Genomic DNA, 16515 nt, shown 5'->3' on the forward strand with positions numbered 1-16515 from the left:
CAGGTTTTCAAAAATGTTAAGAAATATAATGGGCTTAACAGCACCTATGTAACTGCCAAACTGCCACAGCTTTAAGTCCCAAAGACTGATCCTCCCAGTGCCATGATGAGCACAAAGTAAAAATAAGAGAGTAGGAAAATGAGATAAGGGGAAAGAAACTACACGGCATCCTAGTTATCAAAACAGCAAAATTAAGCACCAAGAGTAAGTGTATGTAAGTTGCCTCATTCCCAGCTAAGATTCCCTTTAAACTTGCATCTCACCAGAAAAGCCTGCTTTCTGGATATATTCTACTCTCTTCATCATTTCCTCACAGATGCCAGCATATTAACCCTTTCTGTTCTGGGTGGACTTAGATCCAGCCTTGAACCTTACTTGCAACTGCACAAAGGCTCGCATATAGCTTTTAGAGAGAAGACTTGCCTTTCACCCAGCATACAGGCTCATTAATTGGTGTTGGGCAAAAATGACATAATCCCCGTTTTTTAGTTTCTAGGTGCATGTATCCGAAAAGAATTTGAAGAAGGCATAGACCGAGTGACAATCTGCAAGTACCTTTAGAAGAACTCAAAGTACAATTGTAAGTATTGAAATGTCCGATCCTTGTCAAGCTAGCTTCAAGAATATCAGCTTAGATAGCAGAAAAGATATTTAATGTGGTAAGAAGTCAGGTGAAAGAAAGAACTCTACCCTGAATGAGTAAAACCAGAGAGATGTTTCCAGACAGATGATTTTTCATTACACACACAAAGGATTCTTTTCATTTTGCATTTTCAATTCAGCTGCCTGAATGCCAAGAAACTTGTAATTTAGTGGCAAAAATTAATACTTACTGCATTCTGTAGAAAAGCTGTACACACACCTACTTATCTTCAATAACCACAGACCTGGCTGGCTTACCTCACACAGAGCCCAGGATACAAGAGATGCCAGCCTGCAAAGCCCAACTCTTGCTGACAAAAGTACCACGAATAACTTGTTTGAATGACATAGTCAACCATCAGCCAGCCTGCAAGCACAATGCCTGTCTGCTTCTTTTAGCCCTAAGCTCCTCTAACACGTCCCAAAATACCCCTATTCTTACAACAGAAACCACCAAAGTCCTACCGAGAGGAATTCCCAGCAGCATGATACAAAAGTTTCTTTACTGGCATATGCTTCTGACAGTCACCTGAACCTGAGGATCCTGTCTGGAGCAGGGAAAAATTACAGTGACCTAAGCTCATGGCAAGAAAGGGCTGATTAGACAGAGTTGTTTGAATGAGAGGTTACAGACAGGCTACAACCCAAGGGCTGCTAAAGTAAGCAGCAGGAGCAGCCGACACATTTGCAGCAAGGATGCAGTTCCTAATGCCGTTCCATGGAGCAGAAAATCTGGAGCCAACCCAGAAACCTGTACTTTTGTCAAGAAATCTTCTGTCATTTTATCCTTAGCTCCTAATTGCAGGTACCTCCTGGGGCTACAGAGTGCAGCTGTAGGGAGGAGTGGATGGAAATGCCAAGACAGATGTGAGGTTTGACTCTGAGGAATGAGGAATTCTCCCCAGACCCAGCAGGACACAGCCAGACTTGGCACCCTCACCACTGAAGACAGGAAGAAAGGGGAATGGAATGGAGTAAGGCACAAGTTTTACATGCATGCTTTCGCCAATCAGCTTGATGCTTATGTAATTTTCACTTATTTAAGGACTGTTTTACATGCCAAGAGTTCAAAAGAACATTGACAGAAAAAATAAAAAACCCAAGGAGAACACACATTTAGTAATATCAAAATAGTTTCAAAGCCTGACAGGGTACAGCTGCTTTCCTAGAGGAACAGCAGCATTTTACTGTAGGCGACAGTACTTGCTAGGTATTCCACTGGCATCTTAACAGTACCATGCTAAAGGAAGTCATCATGCACCAGACTTCACAACTGTATAGAGATCTTCAGTGTGCATCACCCACAACATGCTGTGGGACCTCTCAAGACCACTACAGTGGCATTTATCACAGCTTCAGGCATGGCTTCAGGGAAAATGGTCCTTGTTCCCTTTCACTACCAACAGTAAAACCAGACCAAGGGCGTAATCCAGACTGTATCAACAGTGGGTAAGCTGATAGAAGCAGCATCTCAGAGCAGGACAGTACTTATGGAGTCTTACTTTCATGATGAAAGAACACAGTATTTTAAAAAAAAAAATGAAGAAGTCATGATAGCTTGAACTGCAATACAATAAAAAATATAATAATCCAGGTACAGGAAAAAGCCTTAAAGAAAAAAAAAAAAAAGAGTCTAGAAACTCTTCACCAGAGTTCAAGCTCGTTAGTATTGTTTCAGTGGAAAAGCCATGAAAAAGACCTGTAGCTAACATAAGCAGCCTAAGCTCATTGATTCCCATGGAGTCATGTGGTGTTCAGTGAAAGAAAGATATGGTCTCACCTGTATCTCAAAGGACTTGAAAACGGGTGCCAGACATTATACGAATCCAATGTTCCACAAAGATGAAGTTGAAATTTTACCTCCAAAATGATTTGTACGGTATTTTTTCACTGTCTGAAGCAATAAAAGCTGCCTCATTGTTCTGTATCTAGAACCTTATTGTTTCATCTCCACAGAACTTCGCATTTTCATGCTACCTTCTGAAAATTCAGAGCAGAACCTTTTCCCTGTGCTGCTCCAAGTATGAGGTATCAGAATACCTCCCCAACGTGAAAATTGGGGATCTTCGAATATTTAGAATATTTAGATTAATTTTTTTTTAACTTGTGGACACACTATGGAGGAGAAGATCTGGCTAAGAGAAAGCTGACTCATGGAAGTAAGTTTTGTATTTTATTCTGAATACAGCAATGCTCAATAACATTCTCATCTACTGCAGAAGCAACTGCAGCCCAGGATTAGTTCACATGAAAAATCTCATGACTACAGGAAGGAAGTATCACCTTATTAACTGGAAGATTTAAAATTCTAAGCAGTACTGCTGGGTAGTCACAATTACAGGTATCTTCAGACAGATAGAAGAAACAGATGTATTAGAATAGAGATCTTCAGCTGTGGGTTTTTTGTTGCTTTTTTAAAAAATTGTTTTGTTGTTTGTTTTGGGGTTTTATTTAATTCACTAACAAGGCAGTACTGGTAAGACAACAAATAATGTGATGAACTCAAACAAGCTGAACTGCACCATAAGGAGCCTGGTGAGTTCCTACCATTTGCAGCTTCCCTTAGTTTGTTGTTCCATCGCTAACCATAAATGACCAAATTCTTGGCTTCTACAAATCATTTCAGCACAATAACCCTAATGGAAATATTTACATGAGACAATACTGGCTGGGGACTTAGCCCATTAACGAGGTGCAGTAAGTGAACATAAAGAACATGAAATCATAAGTCTTGATTTTTGTATTTTCTGGCAGTAAGATTTATGTAATAAATAGTAAAGCAGCGTCCCCAGAAGTCTTCGCAGTCAGCCTGGAACCCAGTCCCTGGGCTCAGGCTCACAGGCAGCCGCTGACGGTCTCTGCCCCGTGAGCGTCATGGCAACCCTGCAAACATTGTGTCCTCCGTGGTACATTTTTTGCACGAAGACTTTCATGGTGCACACAGCTCCTTTCCATGGGGTTTGTAAGACCGGCTTTTCCACACAGCAGAAACACACTGTGTTCTGGACTCAGTAGCTGCAAAGAAATGTGGTTCTGACCATTCAATTTCATAATCGGTATTTATATTTTCTGGAACTAAAAAAAATAATATATCCCTCAGATGATAGCAATTTCAGGTTCACATCATCATACAGTAATGAACAGATACCCAATAGGAAAGCAGGTACCCACATAAAGATAGACACATAAAACTGCATACCATTTAAAAAACAAAAAAAATTATTCAAGTTGCACCATGAATATCAGTAAGATTCTTAAAACTATAAGAAACATTCTTCTTGAATTCTGTTGTGTTAAAAACTATCAAGATTAAAACAATGGGCTGAGCTAAAATATCCACACGCAAATGAGAAATTGCTCTCAAATCACATTTTTCAAAGCCCAGTAAAAAAAAAAAAATATATAAAAAATATCTGGTTTAGCTTAAACTCATGCCTGTGCAAGGGCACCTGCTTACTGTGACCCTTGATTAGAAATGATAAAGTTGTGTCATACTTCTGTACAGACATTAAAATACATTGTTAGTAACAAAAATCCTTTTTATCTAGAACTGCCAAAAAATGGTGCTAGCTCAGAGTTGACTAATCATCAATATTATTCAGCTATATTACATTTGTCTGGTTACATATGCCTGAACATATTTCTAAGTATCTTTCTCCTCTTCTAATAATCCCCATCATTATATTCAGGTTCTGTTCTTTACCAAACTAGCCACTACCACAGTCCAAGCAACATATATTAAATGAAGGGTAATTTTTAAATGAACAATAAATGAAAAATAGACATATTGTTCAGCATGTTAATATAAGCAGTTACATCTCCACTGATTAGAATGCTTTGAACCTACAAGCCTGCTTTGGCAAGCCACTATGAAATAGACCTTAAAGAAGTATTCTGAAGTCATTACATTAGGATTACTAAAATGGAAATCTTTGGATATACAAACGACCTGGCAGAAAGCAGCAAGGTGCATCTGGAAACAACCGAACCTGGGACAGATAGCAGTGCTCAGAATTTTAAATCAATTATGAAAATGCGAAACTGGTCTCCAAATACAGAGTGCTCCTACTTACAACATGATTCTACTGACTGAAGTATTCAAGGAGGGTAACTCAGACAAGCAAATCCAGGCTGAGAATGAGATCTTACGACTGCATATTAAGAAGACATTTTCAGCCTGAAAAGATGGTGATGAGATGTGAACTGTCAAGGGAAGTCATCGAGACCCTTCAGCATCACATAACAAACCCTGTAATGTGTGAATATTGAAGGGCTTATGTTCTCTCATATACATTTTTAAAAAAAAAATTAGGCAGAACAACAATTCTGGTAGACAGATATGCTTTTTCAAGTCCTCGGGGCACACAGTTTTTAGTTCCTACTGTACCTATGAGATCCTTAGCTTCACACTGTATTGCCTCATGCTTTCCTAGAGAACCTTACAGGACAGGAATTCATGCATCAGGATTTGACATTAAGAGATATTTATAAAGATTAAATATATAGTATTTCAAAATACTTTAAAGGAAAGCTTGGAGGACTTTAAGAGTCCAGAAGTTGGCTTTCGTCTTCACATTACTACTTTAACCTTCATACAATACTTTCTATCAAAAGATCTCAAACCACTTTATATCTCATACTATTTTTCTGAGACAAAACCTATTATTTTTCACCACTCACAGAAACATCGCTATGGAAAGATTAAACGATTTGTCCAAGGTCTTGAAGCCAAACACACGGCACATTCCCTTGCCTGTGCCCCCCACCCACATTGCTTCCCCCTCTCGTTTCTCCAACTGCTGCCAGGCACGAGCTGTGTCAAGGATTAAGGCGCAGAGTTCACCCCCCCTCTCCGAGAGACTGCAGTGGGGATGCCAGCAGTGAAAGAAACGCCGTTTCCCCCACTTTCCATTTTATTATGAAGAAAAAAAGTGTAACCCACCACACCAAAACTTGAAGTAATCCCCTGTGGCACCTCAACTAGCGACTTAAATAATATCAGAGTTCTCTGCCACGTCCAAAAGGGTGCGTGCGGCAGCTGAAACGCGCAGTAACGCACCGCGGCCTCTCCGCGGGATGCCAGCAACGCAGGTCGCTCCCAACACCTGAGGTTATCAATAATCACGGCACTCGGATGCCCAATTGCGCTCCCGCCGCAGCGCTCGGCCGGTGCCCGCAGACACTAGAGGGCAACAGCGTCGCACGGCAGCGGCGGGCAGCGGCGAGGGGCAGCAGCCGATCTGGCGGCGGGGCCGGGGGTACCGCGCCAGCCGGCGGTGTTCGGTGTTCGATGAGCGGCGCACGGAGAGCACCAGCCCCGAACGCGGGGAGCCCCGCCAGGCCGCCCCGCAAGCGGGTCCGCACGCAGCCCACCGGGGCGCGGAGCCCGGCACCGCCGCCGCCCCAGCCCTGGGCAGCCGCCCCGTCCCGCCGCGCTGCCGGCCGGTGCCCGCGGCGGGCAGGAGCCTCCGGGCGGGCCGGTCCCCGCCCCGCAACTTTGCCGGAGGAGCCCCGCACCCGCCCGTCCGCCGAGTTGGGGGACCGGTCCCCGCCGGGCCGGGGGCACCGCGCGGAGGGACCGCCCGCCCCGCCCCGCCCGTTACCTCCAGGCGCGCGCCGCCGCCATGCCACCGCCCCGGGGCCCGCCGCCCGCCCGCCCGCCGCAGCTGCCGCTCCCGTCCCCCGGCGGCGGCGGGCGCAGGGAGCTGTGGCGGCTCCTCCAGGGAGAGGCGCCTGCACCCGGCGGGCGCGGGGAGCGCGGCACGGCACCGCCCCGGCCCCGGCCCGCCCGCGGGGAGGGAGGGAGGGGAGGGGCGGCGAGGGGCGGTGGGGCCGCCCGCCCGGGGCTGCGAGCACCGCCCGCCCCGCCGCGCCCTCCCGGAGGCGGGGCCCCGCGCCGCCGCTCCCGCGCTTACCGGCCAGGGGCCCCGCCGCGCCGAGCCGAGCCGAGCCGCGCCGCCTCCGCGCCCTGGGCCGCCCGCGGGGCTGCGGGGCGGGGGCCGCCCCCGCGGGCTGCCCGGCCCCGAGCGAGTGGCGGCCGCCGGGCACCGGGCACCTGCCGCGCCTCCTTCCCAGGGCGCCGGCGGCCGCGCTCCCGCCGCAGGCGACCCGCAGCAGCCCCACGCTACCCCGACCGACCTCCCCCGCGGGTCCGTCACCCTCCGTTCACAGGCCGTGTGCCGTGTGTGTCCGCTCCGCAAAAACTAAACACGCCGCAGCGAGCCCTCCTGCAGCCGCGGAGGGAACCCCTCTGGGAAGCGCTTCCCGTGCAGCGCACGACGGTGGAAATCCCGTAAGGTCAATCATATTTTCTTTAGAGAACTGAGGGTCAAAGTCTTGACAGAATGCCAGGTAACGTGTTTGCAGCCTCACTGCTTTGCTTTATTGAATTTTCTAACCTCGTCTTTAAATGGTGTTCGTCCCTCCGGGTTTTGCACTGATACTCTCGCCCCTCCTTGCCGGAGATGGGGCTGCTCCAGCCCTGCGGGTTAGGCAGCCCCCTTCCCGCTCCCAACCCCGTCAGCTGACTTCCAGCCTCCGCACATGGGAAATAAAATTAATAAATTTTACAAGCGCCGTCTTGATCTAACTAACTGCTTCCCAATTGCATGGTGATAACTAGCTCACCTAGCAGCCGACAGTTTAACATGCCAGGCTAACTCCATCGCTGGTGGGGATTTTTCCCTCAGCGTGCCATGAGCCATGGGGCGGAAGGTAGTCAAAGTGACTGAAATTCTTGGATGGGGCTTCAAAGTCCCCAATGTGTATGGCTTCCCTCCCACCTTTCTGTCTCGGTAGCTGGCACTGGTTTTCAGTTATCACAGGTCAACGTAGACAGAAAAGCGTTACATCCCGCTTGTCCTCATGTGCACTTGGCTGCTCCCCGAGATGTGCTAGACATCTTGCAGTGAGGGCTTCAGCACTGCAAGACAGCAGCTGTAGTACCAAGCCGTTCTGGCAAGAGTATTAACAGCTTTGATCTTTCCTGGTGCTACTTTTCATGTTTTTGCTCTTGAGCTGTCATTGCAGTGTGACCTGGGCATGATGTCTCAGCCATTCTTTTAGCAGTGCTTCTTAAAGGCACTGCTGAGTGTGCTCCTGGCCAGGATCTCTGCCTGGCCGCTGGCACCTCACAGAACAACCTGTAGCAATGTGGCGTTGTGTTATCACAGACTGCTACCACAACTGGCATAACTGTGGCCGTTTCACAACATCTGAGGTCACATCTAACGTGCACCACCCCAGAACTGAATAGGTAAATGCGTAGTTAATCCAGACAAGAAATGAGGTGGGAGGGAAACCAGTGGGCTACTGAACCATGAGCAACACAGAGGCACATAGTCATACAGAACTGAGGCAACCCTATGCTGTTGCTGCCGCTGGTATGCAAGGCAGGGACTGAACCCTATTTCCCAGATATACTGACTGACCCGTGTCCATATATTCAGTAAAGAACACGGTGAAGGGAAGTGTCCCCTGTTCAGTGCCTGGGAATGTTTTCCAAGGAAGCTACTTACATCCTTTCAGACTGTTGCTCCAAACCACCTATATTCCAGGTGAAGGATCCAAGACTTTAGGATGCAGACCAACACTACAGATCACAGAATGGCTGAGTTTCAAAGACACTTCTGGGGGTCAAATGTCCATCCCCCTGCCCGAGCAAGGTCACCCACAGCTGGCTGCCCAGGACCCTGTCCTGATGGCTTTTGAACACCTCTAAAGACAGAGGCTTCATCACCTCTCTGGGCAACCTCTGCCAGTGCTCGGTCACCCTCACAGCAAAATAAGTGTTTCCTGATGTTCAGGGGGAACCTCCTGTGTTTCAGTTTGTGCCCACGGCCTCTGGTCCTGGCACTGGGCACCAAGAAAAAGAGCCTGGCTCCATCCACTCTGCATCCTCCCTGCAGGTATTTGTACACATTGATGAGACCTGCCCCGAGCCGTCCCTTCTGCAGGCTGAACAGTCCCAGCTCTCTCAGCTTTTACTCACAGGAGAGATGCTCCAGTCCCTTAATCACATTAGTTGCCCTTCACAGGGCTCTTCCCCCACAGCTCCACATCTGTCCTCTACTGAGGAGCCCAGAACCAGACCCCGCACTCCAGGTGTGGCCTTAGCAGAGCTCAGCAGATGGGCGAGGACCACCTCCCTTGACCTGCTGGCAACATTCTCCCCACGCAGCCCAGGATGCTGTTAGCCCCCTGCGCAAGGGCACACTGTTGACTGTGTTCGCTGGGTGCCCACCAGGACCACCAGGGCCCTCTCTGCACAGCTGCTTTCTAGCCGGTCGGCCCCCGGCACATCCCGGTGCCTGGGGTTGCTCCTCCCCGGGTGCAGGACTCCGCACTTCCCCTTGTTGAACTGCATGAGGTTCCTGTTGGCCCCTGTCTCCAGCCAGTCCAGGTCCCTCTACAGACACATCCCATGCACTCAGACTTGAATACCCTCATTTCCCATGAATGGGTGCCTTCATTTTGCATGTACACAGGTCACTTCAGCGTGAATTAGCTAAACTTGGAAAAAATAAAACACTTTGTGCACACAAGCCTTTACTCTCCTGCTGAAACACGCAACATAGGCACTGAGATGCTGTTCAGTACCTGGTCCTTACTTTGAATATCTGTCCTGTTTCTGATAAATTGGTTATTTTCAAGCTAATTACCTTGAAAATTGTACCTTAATGAATTCCTATCTATACAAATTACATTGTGTTCTGACAGCACTGCTGACTACTACTTGTACCCTCATACATACACATGGCTATGTGTGTACACTTACACACAAGCTGGTAATTCTGATCATGCTCTCTCTCTTGGAATAACATAGCGAAAGAAGATGGAAAAATGTGTTTTAAGAATTTCCAGCAACAGTTCCATCTCAGTTCAGCTTGGCTTTTTAGTCATCTATTTGGAGCACATTTCAACGTGTTTTCTTGCAATAAAGATACGCTTAAAAAGAGGTAGTCTACCTTTCCTGGTGACTGCTTCAGTTTTTGCCTTTCTTGCTGCTGGCCTCTACACATGAATGCTCTCTTTCTCATTCACGTTTTTCTTCAAACTCAAGCCTTCACACAGTGCTTCCTCCTTTTGCATCATCAGCAATCTTACTATCTTTCTCAAGTGAACTGAATCCTATCTTGCCTTGTGGTCTTCTTACCTCTTTCAGGCTATTACTGCAAGAAATCATTCTAAACATTGCATGGTTCCAAGCCTGCAAACAAACTCTTGTTCTTCCCAAGTCCTGCTGAAATCTGTATAAAATTTAGGCACTTTTGTTAGAGTGGTTATTACTAAAACTCCCACCACAATTTGCATCTGTAAGATAGACAAGTTGATTATATAAATTCGATAAACCAGGGAAAGGTTACCGACTGGAGTTACATGTAATAAAACCAGTTTTCAATTAAAAGAGAAATACTTGATCTAGTCCTGCCATTTCAAAGATTAGATGCATCTCTTAACCAATTAATCATTATTTGTATTATTTTTGTTGACATTTTCTTGCAGGGAGCCATTACAGTGACCTAGTTTTCTGAAAACAAGGAGCATCTAGACAATTGCCTGTTATTAGTCATTTCAATGTTACTTTTTTAAAGCTATTACAAGTCCTACTAGCCAAAAGGCAAAGCTACTGCAGATTCATAATGCTCTTTGAATTAAGCAGAAACTAGATTTAAAAACAAATCCAATAAACACATAATATTAACAATGCTTAACATGTTTATCTTTGAAATACCATGCAAATATGAATGAATACTTAAAGGGTATTTTTGTCAGGGGTATCGATACTAGTATTGCTCTCCACATACTTGGCATAGAGTATTACATCCAAAATTGCCAGAGATCGGGGCAGTGACTCAGTGAAAGTTACGAGGTTCTTGACTCAGGGCTGGGTTCAGAGTGTGAGACCATATCACACTGTACTAGCACAGGCATGGTCTGAAGCCAGTGAATGCTGTTCCACATTAAAAATGCAAGGACCTAAAATTTCTCCCCTTAGTTAAACTAGAAAAGGCTTTCTTTGCTAGTTTCATCTATACAATGAAGAGAAAAATGTGGCCTAAGATTTAAGAAACACGTGTGGTCAAAAAAGCAATCAACTAAGACCTTATCTCAAAGAAGAAAAAAACCAAAACCCCAACACTGTTCACGTTTATAATTGTGCTACATTTTTTCCATGTTATTACAATACCCTTCAATTGTGAAGTGTTTAAAGATTATTCTGTAGCAAACAATATGGGAAACCAGCCATGCTTATGCATTTTCTCCAAAACGTCGCTAGCTTTCATATGGAAAATACATTTATTGTTTCTTTTCAGTAGTTTCTATTTAATTTTCAATACCTTATCCTAAAAAATCCTGCTATCTGCATACATTGTAGTAGTACCTTTCAAACCAGTGGAAGGCAAGTTGCTAATTACATGCCGTGGGTGATGAGTACTTGGCAGCAGGAAGGCAGTTTCATCTCTAAGCTTAGAATAAACTATTGTTATAAATATGTTTTGTTCCATTTTAATCGGGGTGTCGAAACAATTGTCATTTCTGTACAATGATCAAATGGCCACCTCTGGGATTCAAGAAGCTCAAAAAATCATTAGGTATTTCTGTTCTAAGCTGCAAAACCATTATTTACTGCTCAAGTCACATGCCATGTGAAGTGTAAGACAGATTCATTAATGAGGAAGACTGAGTATTTTCTGTCACAATTTACCAGGAAATTTGCTTATAAAAGGAGAGGAAAGACTCTTCCTTCCCATTATATCAGGTTCATAGGTTTCAAGTTAATAAATATTCAAAAAAATAGCAGCAGAGATTCAGAATGTATTAATTTTAGTTAGCTGGTTTGAATGTATGTCAATTTGAGTGAAAGCTCCTTAGTAATATTGGAATTGGTTACAGGAAATGATAATGGGGATGGAAGAGAATTACAAAGAAAACCAGTTGCTGTAAGCACAGTCAACATTCTAAAGCATCTTTGCCCTTTTAAAGAAAGTAATATGTAATTAAAATTTCTGTCAAGAATGGATTTTAGGATATGTAGTAAAATAGGGCATACTCTGGGCTAAGAAGAACTTGCATTATTACCCTAAAACCAACTCATTTCTCCCCATCAATAACAAATGAAAAGTTCTGAAAAAAAATGTAATGTGCAAAGGGGAAAAAAATTAAATTGCTATACCCAGTTCTTCAGTCAAGCAATAATCCAAACTCTTCCCAATGCAGAATGTCATTTACAGTCAGCCAGAAAAATCATCATAATTTCATCTTTCCTTTCCCTCGGCAAAAGTAACTCTGGAGAACAAGGCTAATTTAACGACTTTTTTTTTAAAAAAAAAAAAAAAAAGAAGCATCCTTCAGCACTGCCTTCAACTTCCTCACGCCCTTCCCTTTCTTCTACACAAATAAATTCCTCCTGCCTTCTCTGTTCCTTCAACATGCAACACCTAAAGCACAGCCTAGATTCCCCATGCCCTTGGGGAACAAAGAGCAATAAACAGAGGAGTTTGCACAGGAATGGGAAGTTATTCAGAATGCAAGGTAACGCGCTGTAGGATCGATGACATGAATGTCTGCTATAAACTGTGAGCTCATCAGTTGGAAATCACTGAGGTGAGAAAGGACGTGGGTACTAGTCAAAGTTAGAGAACGTCTGTCAGCTGCCAAAGTGACGTGTCTAGAAAATACCACAAGCAGTGCTTGCAGAGGAAAAGAAGAGGTGGAAATATTGGAAGTGTTGGTGCTGTTGCATAAGGCTGCAGTAAGTCCTCACCTGGAGGGCTGTGTAAAGTTCAGGGAAAGCGATTCAAAGTGGAAGAGGTGAAGATAAGGGCTGTTACCCAGATCAGGGGAATGTGAAGCCTGTCAAACAACAAGCAGGTGAAGGCTGAGAACGTGATGTAGCTGCTGCACGTGAGAGCGAGAGTTAAATATGCAATGGCAGCTAACAAGTATTTAAGCTGAAAGAGATTTTTAGCATAAAAATGACTGGGTAAAAACTGTGCACATAGTTAGGCTGCAAATTAGAAGCAGCTTTTAAATCATCAGAGTGAAGCAGACTCATTCTGTGACCAGCGAGAGAAAAAAGCGTAGCTAACTTTAAGGCAGAGCCTGAGCGATTGCAGGACATTATTCATCAGTGTTAGATTGGACTTGATGACTTCAGAGGGTTTTATCAATCAGTGACCATATAATTTTTATGGTGCTGGGATCAACAACAGCAAGAACACTGATAGTATATCCTCATTGCTGATGCTGAAAGTTGCTATCAGCTGATACAGCTGCAGGATTTTGTTTGTCACATTGATTGTTTCACCCCGTCTGCAGGCGCTAGCAAAGAAGAGCACCTGCAGTCAGTTCACATGGATATGAACATCATCTTCCAAATCATAATTTTTTAATGAAAGCCTGTGTTCTAGAACACAAGATGTTAGCCTCCAGGGAAATGTATCAGGTTGTCATCTGTCCCAGAAGTCAACAGGTAAAAGAAAAAAAAAGGGGAAAAAATGTGGGGTTTTTTTTTCCTGTTAGAATTAATTTGAATACTTTATTTTTCTGCTTATTAATATTTCAGTTCTCCCCAAACATGAAATGGATTAAATTATCAGATATGCTGATAGAAATCTTATTTTTGTCATGTATTATTTGATTTAATCATTATGAATTATGCCAATAGGTCGCCCATATGTAATCATGCACCATGTGCAGAGATCTTAATTACCCTGTTCATCAAGTAAGGATATTCATGATAGCACATATTATCCAGGGTATTATCCTATATTGTAATATGTGATGCCACATGAATACCATATGGGAGAGGGATTTAAAAAAAGGTTACAGGCTAATAAGACTATTTTATTCCATTCAGAAAACTCTAGAGAAACAGTTCTTTTCAAAGATCCAGAGAGAGTAATTACATGCAAAAAGTTAAGTCACCTTAAAGGTAAATGCTAACCCAGAGAGACTGAAGATTAAAATTAAAAGCTGAAACTTCCTATTGTTATCAGTGCCCCACTGCACTAGATATTGTGCAAATACATCAAAAAGGTGGCTCCCGTCACAAGGAGTTTAATTCTACCTTTCAGCTTGTGTTGTTCTAGAGAAGAAATTGCAGTAGGTTTAAGCCAGCAGCTGGTGGTCATATAATAGCAGTGAATTATAATGCTTTATAATGCCATGAATTTTGTATGTAATTCCCTGTGAAATTTACTATGAGCCGTGCCTAGAAAATGATGCTTTGGCATAACCGCAAATGTCAGACTTACTATTTTGTTTCATTTACCCAGTATGTGCCACATCCCTTGCGCATCGTTCCTCCTCCTAGGTCATGAACTCCACAGGACAGGGCACCGAAGGAGCCAGAGAACTACACTGACTTACACAAAACTGGGATAGGGCTCTCTGCCCACTGTACGCCCATGCAGTGTCATGTGCATTTGAGATCATATAGATATACTAACAGTAAGTGACTCTTCTACTATCATATTTCAATACAGCAGGGGGAGCACAACTGGTATCACTGTTGCATGACAACACTACTGTGATTCTGAATTAACTATGTTGTATCTTCCAACACGATTTGTAATATCTGGATCATATTTAAAGCCTTGATCCTGCAAACGAATCAAGTATACACTTGACTTTACACATAGGAGTAGTCTCTGTAGCAGAAAGACCTAGTAATCTCTGTGTGACTTCAGATTCAGAGGCCTGGACTCAGTTGCAGCGTCCCCCTGCTTCCCTCCTCTCTTGCATCACCTCAGCCTAACACTCCTGGGCAGGGAATTGACACAATTTGCAATACTGCAAAATTCTAGTACTGTAGAAATAATTCTAGTACTGTAGTAAAGGGATTAATTGCAGGTTGAGTCAGGGGGCAAATGTCTCTTCTCATGGCTCTGGAGGGCTGAGGCACATTCACAATGGCATGCTGCATCCCCTGCTGCTGTGCTTGGGTGCAGGCTGGGCTTTGATGATGTGCTACTGTGGGGCTGGGTTGCTCTGCATGACCCATCAACACAGGGCGTGGAAAGGGCTGTGACTACACGGGAGGTATTCTTTCCCTTCCAAAAAACAAATGAATTGCCATGGAATAAAGAACAAAATCAAACAAAAATAGCAACCTGCTTACAAATCTTGCATTTCCTGAAGTATTATTCTCCCACCACAGTGAAAGCCCTGATTAATTCTCAGAACCTCTTGTCTTCAAGAGGCCCTTCAGGAGGGCTAGATTGCCAAAGACAGGTCTGTGCAGGTGCAATGTGATCGCAAGGAGCATTTCTCTGTGTGCTAGGCAGAGCCATTTGCTACTGTGGCGCATAGACAGAAACCACATGTGAGGCAGGCACCATGTGCTCCTACCAGTATCGGCAGAGCAGGTACGGCCTCATCTCTAAATCTCTGTGCCTCTTTGAGGGATCATTCCTTCTCCATTTCACTCTTCTACCAGCACACTGTCCCCATGGTTTGAAGTGAAGTTTCCTGTTCAAAAGGGCTGCAAATAGGTAGCAATCTTAGAGAGTACAGGGAGAATTCCCTTTCCCCCCACTTCTTTTCCTTCCTTTTCCTGCCTCTCTTCTTGCTTTTCTCATTCCTTCCCCCTCCCCCTCCCCCTCCCCTCCCCTCTTCTCCTCTTCTCTCCCTTTTATCTCTTTTATTTCTTCAGAGAAGCCAGACATAAATAAGATGTGCATGTTTAAAACAAAACCACACACATTATACAGAACTACAATAATATTGATCTCAGCAATGCTATTATTAGATGAAAAAAGGACAAAATTTACCCTATAGTAGCAATGCTTTAAAAAAATACAGCGAAGCACTGTCAACGTTTATAAGCCAATTCAGACAAATGTAAATTTAGCATGTTACTTCCTATTAAAATATCTGAGCCATCTGACTAGCAATCGTTGTCTTCAGAGGCTGTCAGTGATACTGCAGCAGGATAAATCTCACCATGGCGACTGACCTTCTCCCCCTCTCACCTCCCTTTCATTTACTCCCCATATAAATCAGACACAGAAGTTTTATAATTTTAATAGTATCAATATAACATCCTCCAACTGAAATATAGCCTACAGAGGCTACAGGACTCGAGTCATAATTTTACAATGTAAAAAACAGACACAGCAGAACCACTGCAAGCCTTTGTAATTGTGCATCTCTAGGGTTTTGATACCATCATCTCAGGCAGAAGTTACGGGAATTGACTTCACTGGGATACTGGAGGCTGATCACTGACCATCTCTGCCTCTCACTCTGCACAATGGGTGGGCCTAATCTCCCTAGTCAGTCAAATTAAAAACACAGTGGTTTGCTGTGGTCAGTGAGATGCTGAAAGAGCTTGAAGGTTTCCTGAGTCTAACTCTCCAGTCTATTGGCCTCTCTCGTGCTTCTGATTAATAATACAGTAACATTTACTCTATAAACTTCCTCCTCTGATCTAGTACCCAACTGGAGTACAGAGGCAAAATACCTAACTGGTTTTAAGATGGATCTATCTATCAAATGCCATAAGGCATGTGGGAAAGCAGAGTTTAAATAAAAGGCTCAAGTTCACGATGTGTGAGCACCAGAGCCAGAGGAAGAACTAGAATTCTGATCCCTACTGAGGAGCTTCCACTTCAGTACGTTTTTGTGTCAGTTATTTTTCACTGAGGGACTCTATACCCTACCAGGCCCTCTCAGTTAGTACATGACATTGTTTTGAAATTATTTGGCTAGAAATAGTACTTTTGCTCTTCCAGACAATACTTGCCATTTGAAGCTTGTTCCTGACTGCAGATCGGTGGAGGTGCGTGTTTTGCCGGTAGCATAGGAGCATTCTCCTTCTTTATCTTAGCACGGCAATATTTCTTCTCTTTGACATAAACAGTGTCC

At 44.3% G+C, this 16515-nt stretch overlaps 1 protein-coding gene across 2 annotated transcripts in view; it reads right to left on the reverse strand.

Moving 5' to 3' along the window:
• LOC102052020 (bifunctional heparan sulfate N-deacetylase/N-sulfotransferase 3) overlaps nt 1-6438 on the reverse strand; it is a 70108-nt gene extending 63670 nt beyond the window's left edge. For both annotated transcript variants that reach the window (XM_055698618.1, XM_055698616.1), the window contains exon 1: nt 6246-6438. The gene's annotated coding sequence lies outside the window, so the exon portion shown is untranslated. The remainder of the gene's footprint in view (nt 1-6245) is intronic.
• Between the last annotated feature and the right edge of the window lie 10077 nt (nt 6439-16515).

Source organism: Falco cherrug, chromosome 1 (assembly GCF_023634085.1).
Source record: "Falco cherrug isolate bFalChe1 chromosome 1, bFalChe1.pri, whole genome shotgun sequence".
Classification (NCBI taxonomy): Eukaryota; Metazoa; Chordata; class Aves; order Falconiformes; family Falconidae; genus Falco; species Falco cherrug.